Below are 24659 nucleotides of genomic sequence, written 5' to 3' on the forward strand. Positions count from 1 at the left end.
AAATTTCCATTTCAATGACATTCTGTAGAATAAATTAAAGCTTCTTCATGAATCTGTAATATTTTCATACCTGCATTTTAAAAATACTGTTAATAACACATAGTAAGAAGGACTGCCTTAGTTCCTCAAGGATACTTCAATAATTCAAGTGGCTTACATATAACCCCATGAGGGCTAGTCATTTTTACTTTGAAGACAATCTGTTAACAATGTCCCTCCAACCTCCCAAAGTTCAGTGAGTCCAAATCTCAGGAAAGGATACACATTAGTTGAGAGACAGTCCAGCAGTGTATTTAAGTGGTTAACTATACAAATCTGAATTAACTCAGGTGCAGAGCTGCAAGTCAGTGCAGCAGGTACCCTAGCTCTGTGACCTTAGGCAAGTTTCTTATCCTCTCTGTGCCTTGATTTCCTCAACTACAAAATGCAGATAGTAATACTACCTGCCTCCAAAAGGTCATTGAGAAGATTTTAAAAAGCTAGTATGTGGAATCTAAAAAACTCATACAAGTAAACTTATTTACAGAATAGAAAGAGACTCACAGACATAGAAAACAAACTTATGATTACCAAAGGGGAAAGGGGAGGGATAAATTAGGAGTTTGTGATTAACAGCTACACACCACATGTATAAAACAGATAAACAGCAAGGAATTACATTCAGTATCTAGTAACAACCTATAATGAAAAAGCATATTATGTATAACTGAATCCCTACGCTGTACACCAGAAACTAACACATTGTAAATCAATTACACTTTAAAACTTTTAAAGCTAACACAAGTAAAACGCTTAGGAGCACGTATGTAACACACAGAGAACAATTATAACACACGTATGTAGACTGACATGTATGCACATCAACATGTGCATCAACAGAGTCACTTCCTGCTCCCACCTACACCTCCCCTAAACTCAAGGCTCAGAAACCCTTGCTTTTGAGCTGTATGGGAGTCCAGACACACAAAAGTGAGAAGTACTATAGTAAGAATATTCATTACCTGCCATAAATTTCATCTCTTTCCTGTAACGTGAAACAAACATTTGCTTTGTTTAGATTAAATACAATGCATACAAATACACTTTATACCTCCAAGAAAAAGTAAGCACAGAAAGTCAAGCATTAGTGTTTGGCTACAGAGGTGTTTAAATAGAAATATTACCCAGGAGAGAAAGGGAAAGAAACCAGGATGAACACGTACACTCGACCAAACCCCATCCCCACCCCAAACTGTCTGGAGTAAACAGCCCGTGGTCTGGAGATGAACTGGTGGTGAGAAAGCACAGCTGACAAGAGCCGGAGCAGGGGCCGCGGCTCCGCCGTGCCTGTCTGTGGGAGAGCCTAACAGCCGAGACAGAATGACCAGCTTTAAATCTTGGGCAAATGACTTTACCTTTCTAGTCCTCAATTTCCTCCTATGTAAAAATAGCTCCTTGTCTCAAGCAGGGTTTCCAAGGATTAAATGACATAAGGTACATTAAGTGCTTGCCACTCACCAAATGCCAGCTCTTTTTTCCCTCATGCTGTTAACATCTAAATTCTTTAAATTCTATTAAAGAGGGAGGATATAGCTCAGTGGTGGAGCACATGCTTAGCATGCACAAGGTCCTGGGTTCAATCCCCAGTACCTCCACTAAAAATAAGTAAGTAAAACCTAACCACATTACCCCCCCAATTTTTTTAAAATAAATTTTGCAGGGAGGGTATAGCTCAAGTGGTAGAGCTTATGCTTAGCATGCATGAGGTCCAGGGTTCAATTCCCGGCACCTCCTCCAAAAATAAATAGACCTAATTACCACCCCACAAATATTAAAAAATAAAAATAAAAAAATAAAAATCAACAGATCTGGGTGAGTTATTTTAGTTCCTCTCACAGATTTACTTTACCTCGGTTATAATTAAGTTCAGGCCTTTACAAAGGGCAGAGATAAAGACCATCCATTTAAACCCTGCTTCATTTAACAGATGAAAATACACAAGTTTATAGAGTCTAAGTCACTTCCCAACAAGGTAATACATCTAACTGATGGCAGAGCTGACCTCACGCCACCCCTATTCACAGTAACAGCCTGTGAGGCGTGTGCATGTTACACACAGACGTGTACATTCACAGACACATAAAGACACATATATAATAATTCTAGCAAATACATAAGTTACTGGTGCATAGTGATGAACACTGAAGAGATAAGGGAGAAAAACGAAAAAGGCACTCTGATTCAAAAATCACACAAAAAAGTCAAAACAGCATTCTCAGACATCTAGTCCTCTGTGATACCTGGGACGTAAGAAGCAAGGAAGGCGTGTGAGAGCTAAGGAGGGAAAGGTGTACAGGGTGGGGCAGATGAAACGGCTGAGACTGGACTGTGGGCCTGGACCGAGATGTTATTAAGGAGATTTGGCTGCCCTCAGGCAATGGGGAAACACTGAAGATGCTTAAAAAGGGCATATCTGGGGAGTTCCAGTTGTTCAAGCACAAGACGGCCCTCCTTGCTTAGCCCTGCAATAAACCTTTCTAGGCTCAAAAAAAAAAAAGGGCATATTTGGGGAAGATAACTCTGGTAGTAGGATAAAAACAAAGAGTGGCTAAAAACTGGGGCCATGGACATAAATGAGTGAGTAGGAACAGAAGAAACCCAGAACATCCACTAACAGCAAGGCCCCTTGCTCCGTTTCTCACACACCACACTTAAATTAATGATCCCAGCAAAATTTCTAAGTAGGTATTACACCCTCATTTTTTCATTGAAGAACTAAGAGGCAGATGGTAGACCCAGTCAAAAGATGACAAAGCAGCTGACAGTGAGAAAGCAAAGAGAGTAAATCCAAGAGACAATAAAGAAGCTGAATCACTAAGACTTGAGAGTCTCTGGATAATCACAAACCCTGGACACTTGGGCGGGGGGGGGGGGGGTGTGGAGGTAAAAAGTGGGAGGGGTCAGAAATGGCCACACCACTAACCCAGTAAAGAAATTAGGGGAAAGTGAGGACATAACTGGAATATGGAGAGGGTGGATTTCTGGCCCAGCTGTTACGGAAACGACAGGCCAGCCAAGAAACAAGCACCACTCGGAGGGTTGGAGTACTCAGGTGTATTACGCCAGCGGGCTCAGAGGGGCTTCTGCTCCGAAGCTCTGAGCACCTCCAAGACGTGCGCATGAGGTTTTATAGGGTTAAGTACAAGGTTGGGGTATTTGGCCAATAGCCATGGAACAGCTTTAGCAGCATCATTATCACAAAAGTGGAGGCAGGGAGGCAGCAAACCAACATTCCAAAGCCAGATACGTATCTTTGAGAACCCAGCTGGCTAGCAAAAAACATGAACAGCAAATCAACACTAATTAACCTAGATTTACAAGTTAGTCCAGCAGAACTCAGATCAGTATTCCAATACTCAGATTTGTGAGTTATCTTGTTAGCCCAGCTCAGCCTCTCCTTCACATTCCTAGACTTGTGAGTTATCTTGTTAGACCAGCCCGGCTTTTCCTTCACACAGCGAGTCTGAGGCGAGGCCTGAGATCACGGGGAGCACGGACCCCCATAGGAAATGGATGACTGTGGGATCCAGGCTACTGGTGGGGGGGTGGGGAGGTGACAAAAGTGAGAAAACAGATTTCTGGGGGCCTAGAGAGTAAAAGGGGAGTGAAAAATGGGTTCCGTGATTTTCTTCCTGGACAATAAACTCTCAAAGTTGCCTACTTACAACACCCCCATTTTCTTACCTCCTGCGCATTCAAGCTTTCACCCCCTTTCCCCGTCAATCCACGGAAGCAGGTCTCTACCAAAAGCTGTCCTCTCTTAACACACCCCCACCCCCAACACACACAACACCCAGACTTCAGGAGTGAGCTTTTTAAAGGCAAATCTGATTTTTAAAAAAAAGGAACAAGCAAACAAAAAGGGAAAACCTGCAGAGGATTCCCCTCTGCTCTCAGAATGAGGGCAAAGGTCAGGAAGATGGTCCAGGAGGGTGTGTGTTTCTAGCCCCGCCCACCCTCTCCTTGGATCCAAACACATGGCCTTCACTTGTTTCTTCAAATGCATCATGTCCCACCTCAGGGCCACCTACTGCCTTTACAGGGCCTCTAAACATGATTTCTTAAATATCCCCAAGGATATTTTAAAATCCTGGACGTGATATTCACAGGATTATGTACGAGCACGAGAGTTGTTCAAGCAACACAAAATGCTGGCTCTACAACATACCATTTCACTCCATGCACTGTAAGTGTGAAATGATGGTAAGGAACAGAAGGACATAAAAATCTAACTGACAAGAACAATCTCAAATAAACAACCTACCTACCACATAAAATAATTAGAAAAAGAAGAACAAACAAAACCTAAAGTCAGCAGAAGGAAAAAAATAAAGATCAAGGAGAAAATAAGTAAAATAGAAATTAAAAAAATACGAAAAAAACCCCCAATTAAACCAAGAGCTGTTTTTTTTTTGAAAGAGTAAACAAAACTGACAAACTTCTGGCCAGGCTCACCAAGAAGAAAAGAGAGAGGACACAAATAAAATATGAAAATGGAGAGATTACAATCAACACCACAGAAATTCAAAAAATCATAACAGAAATACCATGAACAATTTGGCAATAAATTGGACAACTTAGAAGAAATAGACAAGTTTCTAGAAACATACAGTCCACCAAAACTGAATCAAGAAAAAATAGATCATTTAAACATACCAATCACAGAAGTGAAATAGAATCACCAGTAAAAAACCTCCCTGCAAACAAAAGTCCAGGACCAGATGGCTTCACTGGGGGATTCTATCAAATATACTGAGAAAAACTCATACCGATCCTTCTCAAACTCTTCCAAAAGACTGAAGAGGAGGGAATACTCCCAAACTCATTCTATGAAACCACCAACACCCTGATACCAAAGTCAGACAAAGACACTACCAAAAAGGAAAATTACAGGCCAATATCACTGAGGAACATAGATGCAAAAATCCTCAACAAAATATTAGCAAACAGAATCCAACAACACATAAAAAAAGACCATAAACACCACGATCAAGTTGGATTTATCTCAGGGACATGAGGATGTTTCAACATATGCAAATGAATCAATACGATACACATCAACAAAAGAAAGGACAGAAATCACATGATCATCTCAATAGATGCGGAAAAAGCATTTGATAAAATTCAACACCCATTTATGATAAAAACTTACCAGTAAGAGCGGGTATAGAGGGAACATACCTCAACATAATAAAAGCTATTTATGACAAACCCACAGCCACCACAGTACTCAAGGGTGAAAAACTGAAAGCCTCCCCACTAAAATCTGGAATAAGACAAGGATGCCCACTCTCACTACTTCTATTCAACATAGTAGTGGAAGTCTCAGCCACAGCAATCAAGGGAGAAAAAGGAATAAAAGGGATCCAAGTTGGAAAAGGAGAGGTAAAACTGTCACTACACGCAGATGATATGATACCATATATAGAAAGCCCTAAAAGCTCCACACAAAAACTTCTAGAGCTGATGAAAGAATTCTGCAAGGTAGCAAGATAAAAGATGAAGATCCAAAAATCAGGCATTTCAAGATAAATGTAGCACGGGAGGCGCGGGCCGGCAGCTCTCCAGGGGGCCACAGCGCAGCAGAACCAGGCAGTACCCTCTGCTCGCGCGGACACCACTGCTGCAGCCCGCGCACCCGGACCGGTTCTACACCTAGGACACCGTGGGGCGCGGCTCGCCACGCCCATCCCCGTGCCCACACTGCCGTCCCCTAACTCCTCCTTCACCAGCCTCGTGTCCTCCTACCGACACCCGGTGTACGAGCCCACCACGATCCACCGTCTTCTAGCACCACTCTGACGCCGTGCTGGCCGCAGCCTATGGACCCGGAGGCTTCGTGGGCCCTGAGTACCCGTTTCCGCGGTCAGTGAACGATTACACACATGCCCTGCTCCACCACGACCCTCTGGGCAAACCCCTGCTCTGGAGTCCTTTCCTGCAGAGGCCACTGCATAAAAGGAAAGGCGGCCAGGTGAGGTTCTCCAACGACCAGGTCATAGAGCTGGAGAAGTTTGAGACCCAGCAAGGAAGCCTCTCCCTGCCCGAGAGGAAGCGTCTGCCCAAGATGCTGCAGCTTAGCAAGAGGCAGGTCAAAACCTGGTTTCAGAATCGACGTACTAAATAGAAAAGACTAAAACAGGCGAACCCTCAAAACAAAAAAGAACTGTAAAGTTTGGACAATTCCTGTGACCTGAGGCAAGCCTTCCCAGCGAACAGAATAAAGGTGCTTTGGATAGCTCTCAGGGTTCACCCTCCCCTGCCTCCCAGGAGGAACCTGAATCAGAGATCTCACAGGATTCTGATCAGGAAGTGCACATTGAGGGCGATAAAGGCTATTTTAATGTTGGATGATGACGATTGACACTGGCATGTTCAGAAAACTGGACTTGTGAATAACAATTACTATAGAAAACCTCCACAGATGAACTAGAAAACTGTATGAGAAAGGGAATTCATTCTGTAGTATTCTGGAAGGCTAAAATATTTGATGCACTGGCTAAGTAACAAATTCACACTAAACCTTAATTTTGACTTAAATACTCTATGTACTGATTTTAGGTTGTATGATAAAGGGAATCTTCACTGATTAAATTCACACTTAAAAAAATTAAATTGGTTTTTTCTATTTATAATAAGTAATTTTGAACTTTTTGTTAAATTGATAACTTTTATTAAGATTTTAACAGGACCTCCTTGAATGACTTTTCTATAATCTGTATCTACATCCCACTTAATGGAAAAGCAAAGGGGCACTCCAAATCCAGAGGTATGACTTGAAAATGGGGCACACAATTCAGGCAGCCTTGGAATATTTCAAAGGAAACATTTTTCACTTTCTTTGGTAAACATTCTTTACTTTCATATTACATTCTTACACTGCTCTCTTAAATCCAAAACCATCTTAGAGCTCTTGTCCCGGGAACATATGTGTTCTTTTTGTCAGAGAGGAATAGTTCATAAACATAAATGCTTGTTTTGTACTATCACTTAGTACCTGGTTTGACCAAGGTGCTAAGGGGACAGCACAGTCCAGTTTAAGCAGAGAAACTTACTCATCAGTGACTAAAATTAATCACAGATGAAGTAGAAGTAGCAGGTTAGTTAAATGTAAGGAGACCTTAGATATGCATTTTATGTTAAATAGTGTTTATAATGTATGTATATAATTGTTCACTGTAAAAAAAAAAATAGCCCAAATGGTTTGTTATTTTAAATGAATAACTTGTCTATAAAATAAATCCGTCGGTGGGACAACTGATCTCAAAAAAAAAAAATCACTTTCATTTCTTTACACTAACAATGAATTAGCAGAAAAAGAAAGTAAAGAAACAATCCCTTTTAAAATTGCATTCAAAACAGTAAAATACTTAGGAATAAATCTGACCAAGGAGGTGAAAGACTTATACATGGAGAACTACAAAACATTGATTAAGGGAATTAAAGATGACTTAAAGATATGGAAAGATATCCCATGTTCTTGGATTGGAAGAATCAATTACCATTAAAAATGGTCATACTGCCCAAGGCAATCCACGGATTTAATGTGATCCCTATCAAATTACCCAGGACATTTTTTTTTCCCCACAGAAAAAGAACTATCCTAAAATTTACATGGAATCACAAAAGACCCAGAATTGCCAAAGCAATATTGAAGAAAAAGAACAAAGCTGGAGGAATAAACCTCCCAGACTTCAGACAATACTACAGAGCTACAGTCATCAAAGAGTGTGGTATTAGCATAAAAACCAGATATATGGATCAGTGGAACAGAACAGACAGGCCAGAAATAAACCCACAGACGTATAGTCAACTAATCTTTGACAAAGGAGGCAAAAACAAGACAGTCTCTTCAGCAAATAGTTTTGGGAAAACTGGATAGCAGCATGTTAATCAATGAAGTTAGAACACTCCCACAATACATACACAAAAATAAACTCAGAACTTAAATATAAGCAAGACATGATAAATCTCCTACAAGAGAATGTGGGTAAAACATTCTCTGACATAAATCTCAGCAATGTTCTCCTAGGGCAGTCTACCCAGGCAATAGAAATAAAAGCAAAAATAAACAAATGGGACCTAATTAAACTTACAAGCTTTAGAACAGCAAAGGAAATCATAAGCAAAACAACAAACTATGGGATGAGAGAAAATATCTGCAAATGATGTGACTGACAAGGGCTTAATTTCCAGAATATATGAATAGCTCACACAACCTAATAAAAATACAAACAACCCAATCCAAAAATGGGCAGAATAAACAAACAAGCAATGCTCCAGTGAAGACATACAAATGGCCAATAGGCACATGAAAAAAAAAAACAAAAAAACCCTCAATATCACTATTTATCAGAGAAATGCAAATCAAAACTACAGTGAAGTATCAACTCACACCAGTCAGAATGGCCATCATTCAAAAGTCCACACAACAATAAATGCTGGAGAGGGTATAAAGAAAAGGGAATTCTCCTACACTGCTGGTGGGAATGTAGTTTGGTGCAGCCATCACGGAAAAACAGTATGGAGAGTCTTCAAAACACTAAAAATTGACTTACCATATGATCCAGCAATCCCACTCCTGGGTATATATCCAGAGGGAATTATAATTCTAAAAGATACATGCACCCCAATGTTCACAGCAGCACTGTATATAATAGCCAAAACATAGAAAACAACCTAAATGTCCACTGACAGATGACTGGATAAAGAAGCTGTGGTATATTTATACAATGGACTACTCCTCAGCCATAAAAAAGAATAAAATAATGCCATTTGCAGCAACATGGATGGACCAAAGGATCGTCATTCTAAGTGAAGTAAGCCAGAAAGAGAAAGAAAAATATCATATGATATCACTCATATGTGCAATCTAAAAAAAAAAGACACTATAAACTATTCTACAAAACAGAAAGAGACTCATAGACATGGTAAACAAACTTACGGTTACCGGGGAAAGGGAGTTGGAAGCGATAAATTGGGAGTATGAGATTTACAAATGTTTGCCACTATACATAAAAACAGATTTAAAAAAAAGTTTCTTCTGTATAGCAAAGGGAACTATGTTCAATATCTTGTAATAACATTTAATGAAAAAGAATACGAAAAGGAATATATGTATGTATATGCATGACTGGGACATTGTGCTGTACACCAGAAACTGACACACTGTAACTGACTGTACTTCAATTCAAAAAATAAGTTAACACCTATCCTTCTGAAACTATTCCAAAAAACTGCAGAGGAAGGAACACTTTCAAAGTCATTCTATGAGAACTTCATCACCCTGATACTAAAACCAGACAAAGATATCACAAAAAAAAAAAAAAAAAAAAAAAATTCAAAGCCAGTATCACTTATGAATATGGATGCAAAAATCCTCAACAAAATACTAGTAAATCAACTCCAAGAATGCATTAAAAGGATCACACACCATGATCAAGTGGGATTTATTCCAGGGACGCAGGGATTTTTCAATATCTGCAAATCAATCAACATGATACACCACATTAACAAATTAAAGAATAAAAGCCATATGATAAATCTTAATAGATGCAGAAAAAGCTTTTGATAAAATTCAACATCCATTTATGATCAAAATTCTCCAGAAAGTGGGCAGAGACAACATAAACAAATGGAAAGATATACTGTGTTCTTAGATTGGAAGAATCAGTATGGAAAAAAGGGCCATACTGCCCAGGGCAATTTATAGATTTAATGCAGTTCTTATCAAATTACCAATGACCTTCTTCACAGAGCTGGAACAAAAAATGTTAAAATTTGTATGGAAACACAAAAGACTCCAAATAGCCAAAACAATCTTGAAAATGAAGAACGGAGCTGGGGGAATCATGCTCCCTGGCTTCAGGCTATGCTACAAAGCTAGAGTAATCAAAACAGTATGTTACTGGCACAAAAGCAGACACATAGATCAATGGAACAGGGAAGTCCAGAAATAAACCCACGCACTTACAGTCAATCTACAACAAAGGAGGCAAGAATATACAATGGAGAAAAGACAGTCTCTTCAAAAAGTGGTGCTGGGAAAACTGGACAGGTACCTGTATAAGACTGAAATTAGAACATTCTCTAACCCCATATATAAAAATAAAGTAAATGGATTAAAGACCTAAATGTAACACCAGATACTATAAAACTCTTAGAGGAAAACATAGGCAGAACACTCTCAGACATAAACCACAGCAATGTATTTTTTGAACCAGCTCCTGGAGTAATGGAAATAAAAGCAAAAATAAACAAATAGGATCCATTTAAGCTTAAAAGCTTTTGCACAGCTAATGATACCATCAACAAAACAAAAAGACAACCTACAGAATGGGAGAAAAATATCTGCAAATGATGTGACTGACAAGGGCTTAATTTCCAAAATACACAAACAGCTCAAACACCTTAATATCAAAAAAACAAGCAACCCAATCCAAAACTGGGCCTAAGACCTAAACAAGCAACGCTTCAATGAAGACCTACAAATGGCCAATAGGCACATGGAAAAAAAAAAGACTCAATATCACTACTTATCAGAGAAATGCAAATCAAAACTACAGTGAAGTATCAACTCACACCAGTCAGAATGGCCATCTTTAAAAAGTCCACAAACAATAAATGCTGGAGAGGGTATAGAGAAAAGGGAACTCTCCTATACTGCTGGTGGGAAGGTAGTTTGGTGCAGCCTATGGAAAACAATATGGAGATTCCTCAAAAAATTAAAAATAGACCTACCGTATGATCCAGCAATCCCACTCTTGTGTATATATCCAGAGGGAATTCTAATTCTAAAAGATGCATGCACCCCAATGTTCACAGCAGCACTGTATATAATAGCCAAAACAGAAAACAACCTAAATGTCCACTGACAGATGACTGGATAAAGAAGCTGTGGTATATTTATACAATGGACTACTCCTCAGCCATAAAAAAAGAATAAAATAATGCCATTTGCAGCAACATGGATTGACCAAAGGATCGTCATTCTAAGTGAAGCCAGAAAGAGAAGGAAAAACACCATAAGATATCACTTATATGCGGAATCTATTTTAAAAAAAAAGGCAAATGAACTTATTTATAAAATAGAAACAGACTCACAGACATAGAAAACAAATCTACAGTTACCAGGGGGGAAAAGGGATGGGAAGGGATAAATTGGGAATTCTAGATTTGAAGATATTAACTAATATACATAAAACAGACAAACAAGTTGATACTGTATAGCAGTGAACTATATTCAATATCCTATAGTAACCTACAGTGAAAAATATGAAAATGAATATGTATGTTCCTCTATGACTGAAGTATTGTGCTGTATACCAGAAATTGACACAACATTGTAAACTGACTATACTTCAATTAAAAAAAAAAAAAAAAGACACAAGCACCTCAATGTTCATAGCAGCACTATCTACAATAGCCAAGATATGGAAACAACCCAAATGTCCATTGACAGATGACTGGATAAAGATGCGGTGTGTATACATACATACAAACACACACACACACACACACACACACACACACAATGGACTACTACTCAACCATAAAAAAGAAGAAAATAATGCCATTTGCAGCAACATCGATGGATCTGGAGATTGTCATTCTAAGTGAAGTAAGCCAGAAAGAGAAAGGAGAAAGAAGAATACCATATGGTATCACTTTTTGAAGAATCTTAAAAAAAAAAAAAAAGCAAACAAACTTATTTGCAGAACAGAAACAGACTCTCAGACACAGAGAACAAACGTGTAGTTACCAGGAGGGTGGGGAGGTAGGAGGGGATAAACTGGGAGTTTGAGATTTGCAGATACTCATATATATATAGAATAGATAAACAAGTTCATGCTGTATAGCACAGGAAACCATATTCGGTATCTTGTAGTAATTTATGGTGAAAAAAATACAAAAAAACGAATATATGTATGTTCATGTACAACTGAAACACTGCTGTACACCAGAAATTGACCCAAAAATTGTAAACTGCCTATACACTTCAGTAAATACATATGAAATATATATATAATATATAGAAATAAAATTATATATACATAAAAAGAAGAAATCTAACCGTGATCATCTATACTCATTCTTTTGGAGGAAAAGTACTGAAGTCTGTCAGTGAATGTGCAAAACTACCAGCTCTGAAGCTCTGTCAACAGGTGCTCCAGGGACAAGGGAGCCTCAGCACGTTGAGATGCCTGGAGCCTCCCTGAGCACTAGGTCACCAGAAGGCTCAAGTGGGTCCCCTGGTCATTCTGCAGTGGGCACAGCCAACATATCACAGAGGCGTCCTTAAACCTCAAAGATAACGTGATAGGAAAACTAGAACTAAAGGAAGCTGGGTTCGAGGTATGGTCCTTCTATTAACTAGCTTTCAGCTTTGCAAACTCAGATAAACCCCTTAACATCTAGGCTGGCCTTTTCTTATTTAAATGTAGAAAATTTCCCAAATCTTTCTTGCTATATATCTGTCTTCCAAGTTAACGTTAAGTGAAAATTCTGTCGTGATTTCAGACCAACGTTAAGTGAAAGGTGATGGGCGTACTCATGGGTGCATGTAAGTTGCAGACAACGAGTGTTTCAAAAGGGAGTTTATTTGTTAAACATCTTCATGTTATTCTGATTTTCATCCAATTTAAGACACTATGAATTTATAACAGTTACGCGCCACTAAGAAAGTTAAAATACAATCAATTATAATTATGTCATGTATTCATTATATGACACAACCTGACAGCTGTGGTGTTAAAATCTGAATAAAATGTCTGTCTTGAAATTGAAATGCACCACTTTGTACTGTGCTCCCAGGTGCTGAATATTAAGTTTCTATTTGCTTTGCTTTCCTTTAGTTTTTTTAGCAAAACTGATTAAGTTAATAAACTTAAAAATGAAATTCATGGATAAAAAACAAATCAGCACTTTCCTTTGTGGATGTATGTTATGTACAGACCTCCCACAGAACATTCTCCCTTCCATTATCCAGTGTACTTCCCATGCTTGGACAAATCTGCCCTCCCTCCAGTCTCCTAAATGCCACTGGGGGGTGAACACCAGTCTCGAGGGAAACCTGTACTGCATGCAAAGAGTGCGGACAGTTTAGTTTTAACCAGCAGAGCCCTGTGCAGACATTTCAATGAACTGAAGTAGTTTCATTAGCTGTTATCTAGCACTGTATTAAAAGAACCCTCTTCTTCACTAAAGAGAGCAAATACAAAATTGCGAATTTAGTGTTATTTTAGATGTGTGAAAATACAGCTCTGAATATTTTCCAGATTTAATGTTAGCATCTTTGTTGGTAAGTAATGAGCAGTCATTCAAGTAGTATTTATTAAGCGTCAAATCTAGGAATAATGATTCTCAATATCATGATTCACGAGTATGTTGAAATACCAAACATACACTGTACTAGTGTAATTTTTTCCTCAATTTTTTTTTAAATAATAAAGCAATGCATTCAATTCTAGGCAGGTGGCAAATCTTAAATGTTAAAGAAAGAAAGGATGAAACATTTGCTTTTGAAATAACGCATTCTTGCTTTTTGAAAGCATTTTATCTATGTGTGCAGTTACTGAAGTAAAATATTTGTACTTGGCAGAGTTGTCTTTACCAAATGTCAGAGCTCAGACCTCTCTTTGGTTAGAGACATGGGGATTAAAGTCTTCCTGCTATCAAGTTGGCAATTAATCTTCAAAGAAATGTAGTGAAAGTAGTTGACAATTACTAGATGGAATTTATGTTAACTTTTTTGTAACAAATTCTTCTTGAAAAATAACATTTATATTTTATATTTATCGGTTGTCATAGGGCCCTGTTACCTTTAAATTTGCTTCTGGATTCTAGCTTGTTTAAATTGAGCTGTTGTATAGAAACTCAGCTCTTGTTCACAGAGGAAAGGAGGGTCAGCAAATTAACATACTTAATTATCGATGCTAATAGTTACAACTTTTAGTATAAATAGTGTCCAAAATATTAGTTAGGATTAATAAATTCATACATACAGAATATCTATTTAGGTCTATGTATCTATACTACAAACCTCTACACCTCACTAAGCAATTTATCTTCACAATAGTGGAAAGTACATTAGTTGGGAGTCAGGAAGACAGGAATCCAGTGCTATCAGAGGTGTGAGCTTTGGGAGAGTAACTGAACCTCTCTAAACTGGGGCTTACTCATCTGCTAAATAAAAATAACTCCTGTCTTCTTGAAAAACTGTAACAAGGAGCAGTGACATCACGGGTTAGTATTTCTAAGTGCTGTAAAAATGCAAACCATTACTATTAATGTTATCTATGTTCAGGAGGAGAGTGATTATCATAAATAGAAACTTTTGATCCAATGGAGTTATTTTTTCAGGTGAAAGATAACATCCTAGAATTCCAGATTCAAAAACTCAAGATTCTTGAAATTTTTCCTTCCTTAAAAATTTTATGTAAAAAAAAAAAACACTTTTATAGAAAGTCTAAGCATCCTTATCCTTTTTATAAATCATGGAAGATACTGTGACTTAGAAGTCAGTTGCAGTTCTGTCAACAATGAACTAGCAGCAAAAGAAAGTAAAGAAAGAATCCCTTTTAAATTTGTATCAAAAACAATAAAATACTTAGGAATAAATCTGACAAAGAAGGTGAAGGAGTTATACATGGAGAACCAAAAAACAATGATTAAGGAAATTAAAGATGACTTAAAGAACTGGAAAGACATCCCATGCTATTGGATTGGAAGCTGAAATATGGTTAAAATGGTCATAATGACAAGACAACCTACAGATTTAATATTATCCGTATCAAATTACCCAGGACATTTTTCACAGAACTAGAACAATCCTAAAATTTATATGGAATTACAAAAGACCCAGAATTGCCAAAGCAATATTGAAGAAAAAGAATGAAGCTGGAGGAATAACCCTCCCGGACTTCAGACAATTCCTCTGAGCTACAGTAATCAAAACAGCGTGATACTATCGTAAAAACAGACATATGGATCAGTGGAACAGAAAAGAGACCCCGAAATAAACCCACAGACCTATGGTCAATTAATCTTTGACAAATGAGGCAAGAATATACAGTGGAGAAAAGACAGTCTCTTTAGCAAGTGGTGGTGGGAAAACTGGACAGCAGCATGTAAATCAATGAAGTTAGAACACTCCCTCACTCCATACACAAAAATAAACTCAAAATGGCTTAAAGACTTAAACATATGACATGATAAATCTTCTAGAAGAGAACATAGGTAAAACATTCTCTGACATACATCTTAGCAATGTTCTCCTAGGGCAGTCTACCCAGGCAATAGAAACAAGAGCAAAAATAAACAAATGGGACCTAATTAAACTTAAAAGCTTTTGCACAGCAAAAGAAACCATAAGCAAAATGACAACCTATGGAATGGGACAAAATATCTGTAAATGATGCGACTGACAAAGGCTTAATTTTCAGAATATATAAACAGCTCAAACAACTTAATGACAACAACAAAAAAATCCAATCCAAAAATGGATAGAAGATCTAAACAAGCAATTCTCCAATGAAGACATACAAATGGCCAATAGGCACATGAAAAAATGCTCAATATTGCTAATTATCAGAGAAATGCAAATCAAAACTACAATAAGGTATCATCTCACACCAGTCAGAATGGCCATCATTCAAAAGTCCATGAACGATAAAATGCTGGAGAGGATGTGGAGAAAGAGAACCCTCCTACACTGCTGATGGGAATGTAGTTTGGTGCAGCCATCGTGGAAAACTGTATGGAGATTCCTCAAAACACTAAAAACAGACTTATCATATGATCTAGCAACCCCACTTCTGGGTATATATCCAGAGGGAACTCTTAACTCGAAAAGATACACACAGCCCAATGTTCATAGCAGCACTGTATACAACAGCCAAGACATGGACGCAACCTAAATGTCCATCAACAGATGACTGGGTAAAGAAGTTGTGGTGTATTTATACAATGGAACACTACTCAGCCACAAAAAAGAATAAAATGACATTTGCAGCAAGTGAAGTAAGTCAGAAAGAGAAATACCATATGATATCACTCATATATGGAATCTATTTATTTTTTGGGGGGGTAATTAGGTTTATGTATTTATTTATTTTTCTTTAATAGAGGTACTGAGGTTTGAACCCAGGACCTCATGCATGCTAAGCGTGCACTCTACCACTTGAGCTATACACTCCCCCTATATGGAATCTAAAAAAAAAGAAAGGAAAAAAAAAAAAGGTATCATCTACAAAACAGAAACTTGCAGACATAGTAAACAACCTTATGGTTACCAGGGGTGGGAAGGGATAAATTTGGGAGTTTGAGATTTACAAAAGTAGCCACTATATATAAAAATAGACTTAAAAAGTTTCTTCTGTATAGCACAGGGAACTATATTCAATGTCTTGTAATAACTTTTAACGAAAAAGAATATGAAAATGAATATATGTATATATATGCATGACTAGGACATTGTGCTGTACACCAGAAACTGACACATTGTAACTGACTGCACTTCAATTAAAACAAACAAAAAAAAAGACAGAGATGTTTAAAAAAAAAAGAATTCCATCCAAAAGAAGAAAAAAAGACTTTACATTTGTCTTATAAAGTGCTCATCTCATTACAGACAGAAAAATTACTTTGATGAATGAGGAAGTTAATTTGTATACTGGGGGGCCCCCCAAACCGGAGGCCACCCCAGTGGCCTAAACCACACCACAAATCTAGACCCAAGTCCGCCTGTGTTACAGGAAACGTGTCAAGGAATCCTAACATATCCATCACAATCCTCCCACTCAGCTTAGCTAGCTTACCTTCCCCTAGAAAACAGGATCTGCTGGCCTTATAAGGAAATGCCCGCCCTCCTGGCCAGTCACACCGTGTTTCCACATTGCCTCTTCCAGCAAGCTCTTCTACAGAACTCGTCCCTGCCCAAAATCCTCAGGGAAGAGCCCTCCACTCCTTGTGAGGCTCTGCATTCCCCCAATCTGTGGACTAAGACTCTTCCCTTGAATAAAGGACAGCAAATTCGTTACTAAAATGTGTTATTTTTGTCATTTGACACAAATAATTCACAAAGAAATGTTAACTTACTGACAACACGTAAGACTCAGAATTGACAGTTTTTGAGAGGAATGAATATGAAACACAATCAGACTCCACGGGATACAAATTAGAGAACATGTTTTCTTTTCAAAAAGTAGTCAAGAACAACACATGTTCTTGATCATGGAATGCCAAAGGCTTTGAAAATTCTGGCTATTTGACAAAATTCAACCTACTGAACCAAAAGTCATTTCACAGGCTGTTTACAGATTTTAAGTTGCCAAAATACATGAACACTGAAGGAGCTTCCTCTATAATAAGAGTTCCTCCTATAGGTAAATAAGAAAGCAAAGCTTTGAAAAGAATGAGAAACAAAAAACAAGATTAAAGAGCCAACTTAAGACCAAAGTCCATTTAAAAATGCCATTTACAGTATCATAACTGGAATTCTTGGGATGATAAAATTACAATGGCATGTTATCGCAAACTGAGAAAACATGTATAAAATAATGTTTATTGAAATGGTATCAGCAAGAGAAAAGCAACAAATAACATGCAAGGGAACTCCCATAAGGTTACCAGCTGATTTTTTCAGCAGAAACTCTACAGACCAAAAGGGAATGGCAAGATATATTTAAAGTGATGAAAGCGAAAAACCCACAACCAAGAATACTCTATCCAGCAAGGCTCTCATTCAGATTTGATGGAGAAATCAAAAGCTTCACAGATAAACAAAAGCTAAAAGAATTCAGCACCACCAAACCAGCTTTATAACAAATGTTAAAGGAACTTCTCTAGTCTTCAAACCAAAAGAAAAGAACAAAAAGCAGAAGAAAAAAAAAGACCTACTAAAGATTGTTTTGGCAGTTTGGGGTCTTTTATGGTTCCATATAAATTTTGGAATTGTTTATTCTAGTTCTGTGAAAATTGTTGAGTACTTTGACAGGAGCTGCATTGGATCTGTGGGTTGCTTTGTGTAGTACAGCCATGTTGATAATGTTGATTCTTCCAATCCAAGAGCACAAGGTATCTTTCCATTTCTTTGTATCATCTTCAATTTCCTTCATCAGTGTTTTACAGTTTTCAGAATATAGGTAATCTCCTTGGTTAAGTTTATTTCTAGATATTTTGTTCTTTTTGATGCAATGGAAATGTTTATGTCAGTTATAAAATTCTGGTTTTTGAAGTGGAAAAAAAAAGTGAATGAAGGGCTGCAAATGGCAAAGTAGCCTTCTTTCTTATGGATGAGTTGTATTCCATTACATATATATGCTGCATCTTCTTTATCCATTCATCTATTGATGTACACTTACGATGCTTCCGTATCTTGGCAATTATAAATAATGTTGCCGTTAATAGGGTGTATGTGTCTTTTTGAATTAATTCTTATTTTGTGGTTGGCTTTATTCCTTTGATAACTAAGCTAAAAAAGCTAAAGCTCTAAACATTCTTAGAAACAATGAACAGTACATATATGTAAATTTAAAAATATGTGCAGTATATTGTGTATATGTACTTACATGTAATATTCTATATGTGCAGTCAAATTGTAACAATTCTACCTAATAAAACTGAAAAATGAAAAAAAAAAGAAATGATATCATTATTGCCTCCTTAATATCTTAAAAATAATACCCAACAAAAAGTGCAGATTCATTTCTAGTGTAGTCAGTAACATCTAAAAATACAGGATTATTTCACTGAAAAGGTTGGGGAGGATGGGGAGTAAAGACTAAACTGATGCTGGTGAAACGTCAAAATGTATTGTACATTGTTAGAGGATCTTAAATGTTCATTTTCTATTTCTTAATCCAAGGTTACAACAGAAATATGCTTTCAAACTATGGCCTGACTCTCTCTCCTAATCTGTCTCATAATCAACTATGCAAAAAGAAAAGTTTGTTTCAACCATAACCCATAAAAAAAGCAATGGAGAAACGTGTCTTCACAGCTCCTGGACAGTAAGAAAGGGTAACAAGGGGAAAGGTGCTCTCTTTTAAAAACTTCTGACTGCAACTTTTGCTCTGCTAAATTCTGCAACCTTTAAAAAGTCATTTAATTTATTATCAACTCACTTTATTCATCTGTAAAATGAGAAGACTGGGCCATAACTGCAAAAGAAGTCAAGGATTGTCCACCCCTAAAATTCTAACAGTCTTTGGCTGCACCAGAGCCAGCTTAGACCACTGAAGAGCCATCCTCTCTAAAGTGGCCGAGCACCTTGGGCTACCAGGTTCCATGCCCTCAGCCCCATGTGGAAGCCCCCAGGGAAAGCAGTTCAGATCCGACTACTTTTCCTAGGCTGAGGTAGGAGGGGAGAAGCAAAGTATTTTCCACGTGAGAACTGCAGAGTCAGCCACAGGGAGAATGTAGTTTCACTGTGATCAGGCAGCCTAGGAGTTCCTCAGAGCATGAAATCGTTCAGGAGAGATTTCAGGACAAGTCTGGTACAAACAGCTCTTAGACTTTCAACCTTAAATAAGATTTCAGATTTGTAAGGGCCTCCACTAAAACATTTTTTAAAGTCATATTTAACAAACCCTGTTTGAATGTCTGCTATATCTAAGTTCTAGCTCCCCAGGCGCAGCAGGCAATGCAAGCCCCTAACCCCAAGGATTCAAAATCCTTTACAGGGGGTAAAAAATCCCACAGGCAATCACACAAATGTTGGCATGATTTCATGTTTTTAGAAGTGTCAGCTCTGAATAATGAAAATCATAGTCTTTAGAATAAAGCACTTTCAAAACAACTGCCCCAAATCTTGTCGTGGTGAGAAACACCCTTCCTTACATGCTGCGTGGTTGGCACTGCAAGAGAGTCCTGTGATCCCAGGGGTCAGAGATGCTGAAAAGGCTCATAAGCTTCTGAATGCAGCCAAGGGCCCTGCCATGGACAGAGGGTAATGGAAAGCAAGAAAGTCACTAGAGAGGTACAGGAACACCTGATTCAGGACGAATGAACACGGCAGAAAGGCAGGTGTTACGCTGCCCTGGAGGTCAGCCTTGCCGAGCCTTTGTGATTTAAAGGTAAATGACCAACCACCAGTGGAGGTTTTACAAGGAAGCAGGCCCAGATCAGACCCTGTTCAGCCCATGTCCTGACAGTGTAACAGTGGTGTTAGAGTGAAGACTCTGAGACACCCCCAAAAGGTCAACTAAGACAATTTTGAGGTTCAGAGGAACTTTGAGATCCCTGAGTTCAATTCAGCATGTTGTTTAAGACCAGGATGTGGTAAATTATAAAAGTACTATCAAAAAAAGGATATAATTAAAACATATTTGAATCAGTTATCAGGAAAGACCACATTACCAGGAAAAGGAGCACAGGGGATTTAAAACATTTTAGAATAAATACTTCCCAACTTGGCACCCTTGTCATCCTTTCTAACCCTTAGTTTCCTTGTCTGGTGCCCACTCATTAGGTTACTGGACAAAATCAACATAATCCTTAGCCCAGCGTCTGGCATATAGGAAGCCCTCGATACATAAGCCCCTGTTTCACTATGTCCTGAACATCATCTACTAAAGGTTAGTGGAATACTATTCCATCCTGAAATGTCTGCACTAATAAGACAGGGGACGAGGGCAATACATGAATAAACGGAAAGGGAATAAACTCTGGACTGTGTTTCTGTTCTTGTATTTGAGTAAGAGAAGCCCTGGTCTTCCTGAAATTCACACAGCTCTTAGAACAAATACGAAACCACGATTGTCCACAGGTTCCTGCAAACCCACAGCTCCTAGTGGCCCCGCCAACTTTTCCAGATTCACCGGGAGCTCTTATAAACCTTGATACTGTCCTGGTTCTGAAAATAATAATCCTCTCCACCCCCACCCCCTTCACCTCCGTTTGTTGCCCACCAGGGAGCAAAAATGTGCAGACTCAATATTAACAGCGGCCACATACCACAACCAGCACTTTCCCCAGAGCTGGAGCCCCAGTTACTGAGATTCACTGGCTCAAAGGAAACATTTCCCACAATAGAAACAAGCAAAACAGGCAAGCAAGGCCACCTCTAGCAATTCATCCCCTAAAGCAGTTCAGTTTTACGTCTTCTGTCCTAGTCTCTGAGCTCTCCCACTCTCCCTTCCCGTGGTTAAAACAGGTTATCAAGAAGGGAAGATATAGCTCAGTGGCAAAGCCATGCTTATCATGCACACGGTCCCGGCTTCAGTTCCCTACCTCCTCTAACAAACAAACAAACATGTTATCAAGGAAGAATGTGACCTCCAGCATGACTGGCAAAGAGATTTCCAAGCCAGCTGGGTGCAAAGCCTTAAACCTGTGATTCTCAATACTGACTGCACACCAAAATTACCTGGAGAGCTTTTTAAACTGCACCTGAGGCTCCTGAATCAAAATGTCAGGTGGAGGCTCCCCAGGTAGTTTTTAAAAGCTCTGTGGGTGATTCTGATATGCAGGCAGGGTTGAAAAGCACTACTCTGCACCAGCAATTCACACAGGCATTTACGAAAGACCAAAGGAATTTTACCCTGAATTTATGCCAGCATAGCAGCTGCCAATAAAGCCTCCTCTTCCTCCCTGTCTTGCACTCCAAGTTAAAAGGTGGTCTAACCCCAATTTGGCTACACAGAACTAGGACAGGGGAGCTACACTGCTGAGAACGAAGTTTGATAGGTCAGACTTGTACTCAGTCCAGCTGAGGAACAAATTCAACTGTGTGCATACAGGAAGCCAAAGCAAAAAAACAAACAAACAAACAAAAAAAAAAACCAAAAACGGAAGCACACGCAGTGATGATTCATATTGTCTATAATAATCCACTGCAGCCTGTACCTAATGATGCTCAATAAATATTTACTGAATGCATAAATGAACAGGAGCTTAAACTCCTAATTCCTCTTCACTGGAATAGAGTTAATTGTTTCTGGAAAAATCTGCTGGGAATCAAATTATAGGAGAAGGTAAAAGTAACCAAAGGAGAGAGACAAAATTCAAAGGGTACCCCACTAAGTCTACTAATTATGGAGATAACCAAAAACTCTCAGGGAATACTTGAGTAGCTGAATTCTATACTGGTCAAGTGGTGACAAAGCGGTAAAGACAAGAAGATGCCCACCATAAAATCTAGTCCACCTTTTCTCCTCAACAACAGAAACACAGTTTTACTTTGGGGAGCTAATCACCCCTCCAGTTAGGGATGGCTGTACTGATGACACTCTGGCCAATGTGATAAAAGCAGCAGAATTATACAGTGATTCTGGGAGTCTCCTTAAGGAAAAGGGAGGCATTCTTAACTCTTCCTGCATCCTGCTGCCTGCAGCCATTCTGGGCCAGGAGTATGAGGGCCATTTCCCAGAAATGGTGTAGAGAACCAGGACTTCAGAGGCCATGTAACAAGCCTGGACTTTCCAACTGTGGACCCTCCGCAAACTAATTCTGAATGATACAATCATGACTCTAACTTGTAAGTTTAGGGAAGCTATAAAAACAAAAGCTAATTATCCAAAACCAGAGCCTTCCTAATCCAAACGTACATACACTGAACAGCACCATGAGCGCTACAGTGCATCGTTTACTGAGCACTTACTGTGAGTCAGACACTCATTACCTCATTCAATCCTCACAACATTCCCACGAGGTAGGTATCATCTTCATATTAAAGGTGATGTAACAGAGGTTCAGAGTTTAATAGTTTGCATAAAGTCAAAAAGCTGGTAACAGCTGGACCTAGAAATCCCACCCAAGTTGATCAGACTCCAAAAGCCCATGCTTTATCCACTAATCATGTTGAGTCTGCAAGGAAAGCCCAATACATTTATCTTGAACAGATACCCAGATCCTCAAGTTAGCAGCATACAGTCAGCAGTTATGGTCTCACCGACAAGGCTGGCCTTTCTTGCATTCAATGTCTTTTTTTTTTTTTTTAACCCCCTTTCAAAGTAAAAAACACTTAGTAGACACTCAAAAATTAATACTAGTTCCCTTGTAATTGCCCTTTTAATTTTACAAGATTTCAAAGTAATGTAACTATTCTATTTAATTGCTAAATTGTTCTCACTTAAAGTCACACAAAAAAGAACAAATACTAAATCAATTCTGTATTTCAGTCATATAAACAGAAAATATACACGGTGTCTTGAAGACATTTTCCGTGCCTTGAAAAAAAAAAAGGTCGAGTTCATCAGCATAGAACTACCTGGCATTTTCTCCTTCCAACTGGAAGAATTTTTAATCACGTCCACAAAGAGACACCTTGAGGTGAGAGGAACAACGCCCAGGGCTTTCCCAGTTTTAGCACTGGAAATCCTGCATACTGGGAACCCCCTCAGTCCTGGGAAAATCTGGAAGATTAATCACTCTACAGCCTCAGGGTACCATATATATATATGCATAGGTATGTTTTCAACAAAATTTATTAAAACGTGGGCCGTTTATACTAAATTGGAGATGAGCATTATTGTACAGTATGGTTTTAAGATATTCGGGCAGCTAAGAAAGAAAATTATAAAGCTTTACATGATCAGGCTTAACCAAGAGAATGTAGCTGAGAACATCAAAAGTTTGTCAAATTCTTCCTTGGGATGATATTCAATATGTGCACCAGCATTCACGTTCACCCAGTGGAAAAATGGGTTCCAAACGGACATTTTGTCTACATATAAAATTGATACACTATATGGGGAAAGAATAAGAAAGGAATCAACTCTCAAGCAAGAATTTTAAAGTAAGGACAGTCCCCAACTTACAATGGTTCAACTTACAACTTCTCAACTTTACAGTAGTACAAAAGCAATCCCCATGCAGGAGAAACCCTAATTTGAACTGTGTATTTTGATCTTTCCCAGGCTAGCAATAAGTTGACTGAAAGATACTCTCTCTCAATGCTGGGCAGTGGCAGCTCCGGGGCGGGGGGGAACTGGATCGCTGGCTGGCAGTCATGAGGGTAAACACCCCCAATACACTTATAACCATTGTTTTCCACTTTCATTACAGTATCCAATTACATGAGATATTCACCACTCTTATTATAAAATAGGCTTTGTGTCAGATGATTTTGCCCAACTCTGGGCTAACGTAAGAGTTCTGAGCAGATTTAAGGCAAGTTAGGCTGAGCTATGATGTTCAATAGGTTAGGTGTATTAAATACACTTTCATATTACGGTATTCTCAACTTGACGTTGTGTTGATGAGGACGTAACCCCATCGTTAAGTCAGCAAGATCTGTATCTCATCTCTGAGAAATGGTGGAAATGTGTAATTTTGATGTTTCAGTTCTGTGGTATGATGAGAGGCTAAATGCTCCTGGAAGAGCAGAAACATGAAATCTGTGAGTTAAAAGAGATTGGTCCATTCATTTACTCTCTAAGGTCCTTTCCAACTTGAACCCTCCACAACCCGAGTCATCACTCTGTGACCCCTTTCCTTTACAGGTGGAGCAAGTCAGGCCAGAGAGAAGCCTGACACTCCAGTTCTGGCTGGTGATGGAGCCTGGACTGTTGATTAGCCATATTCTCATCTGAATTATGCTTAGAAACACTTAGAACCAAAAGAGCACGTGGTCAGCAGGGGAAGACAGATGACAACATTCACCTCATGTTGGGTATTTC

The 24659-nt window shown here is 38.6% G+C and overlaps 1 protein-coding gene and 1 pseudogene across 6 annotated transcripts in view; one reads left to right on the forward strand and one right to left on the reverse strand.

Annotated features, from left to right (window-relative positions):
- The window catches only part of NAPEPLD (N-acyl phosphatidylethanolamine phospholipase D), an 81972-nt gene that overhangs the window by 24808 nt on the left and 32505 nt on the right, over window positions 1-24659 (reverse strand). The gene's annotated exons all lie outside the window — the stretch shown is intronic.
- Window positions 5543-7150, forward strand: LOC102518265 (annotated as a pseudogene).

The sequence above is a fragment of the Camelus ferus genome, chromosome 7, assembly GCF_009834535.1.
Source record: "Camelus ferus isolate YT-003-E chromosome 7, BCGSAC_Cfer_1.0, whole genome shotgun sequence".
Classification (NCBI taxonomy): Eukaryota; Metazoa; Chordata; class Mammalia; order Artiodactyla; family Camelidae; genus Camelus; species Camelus ferus.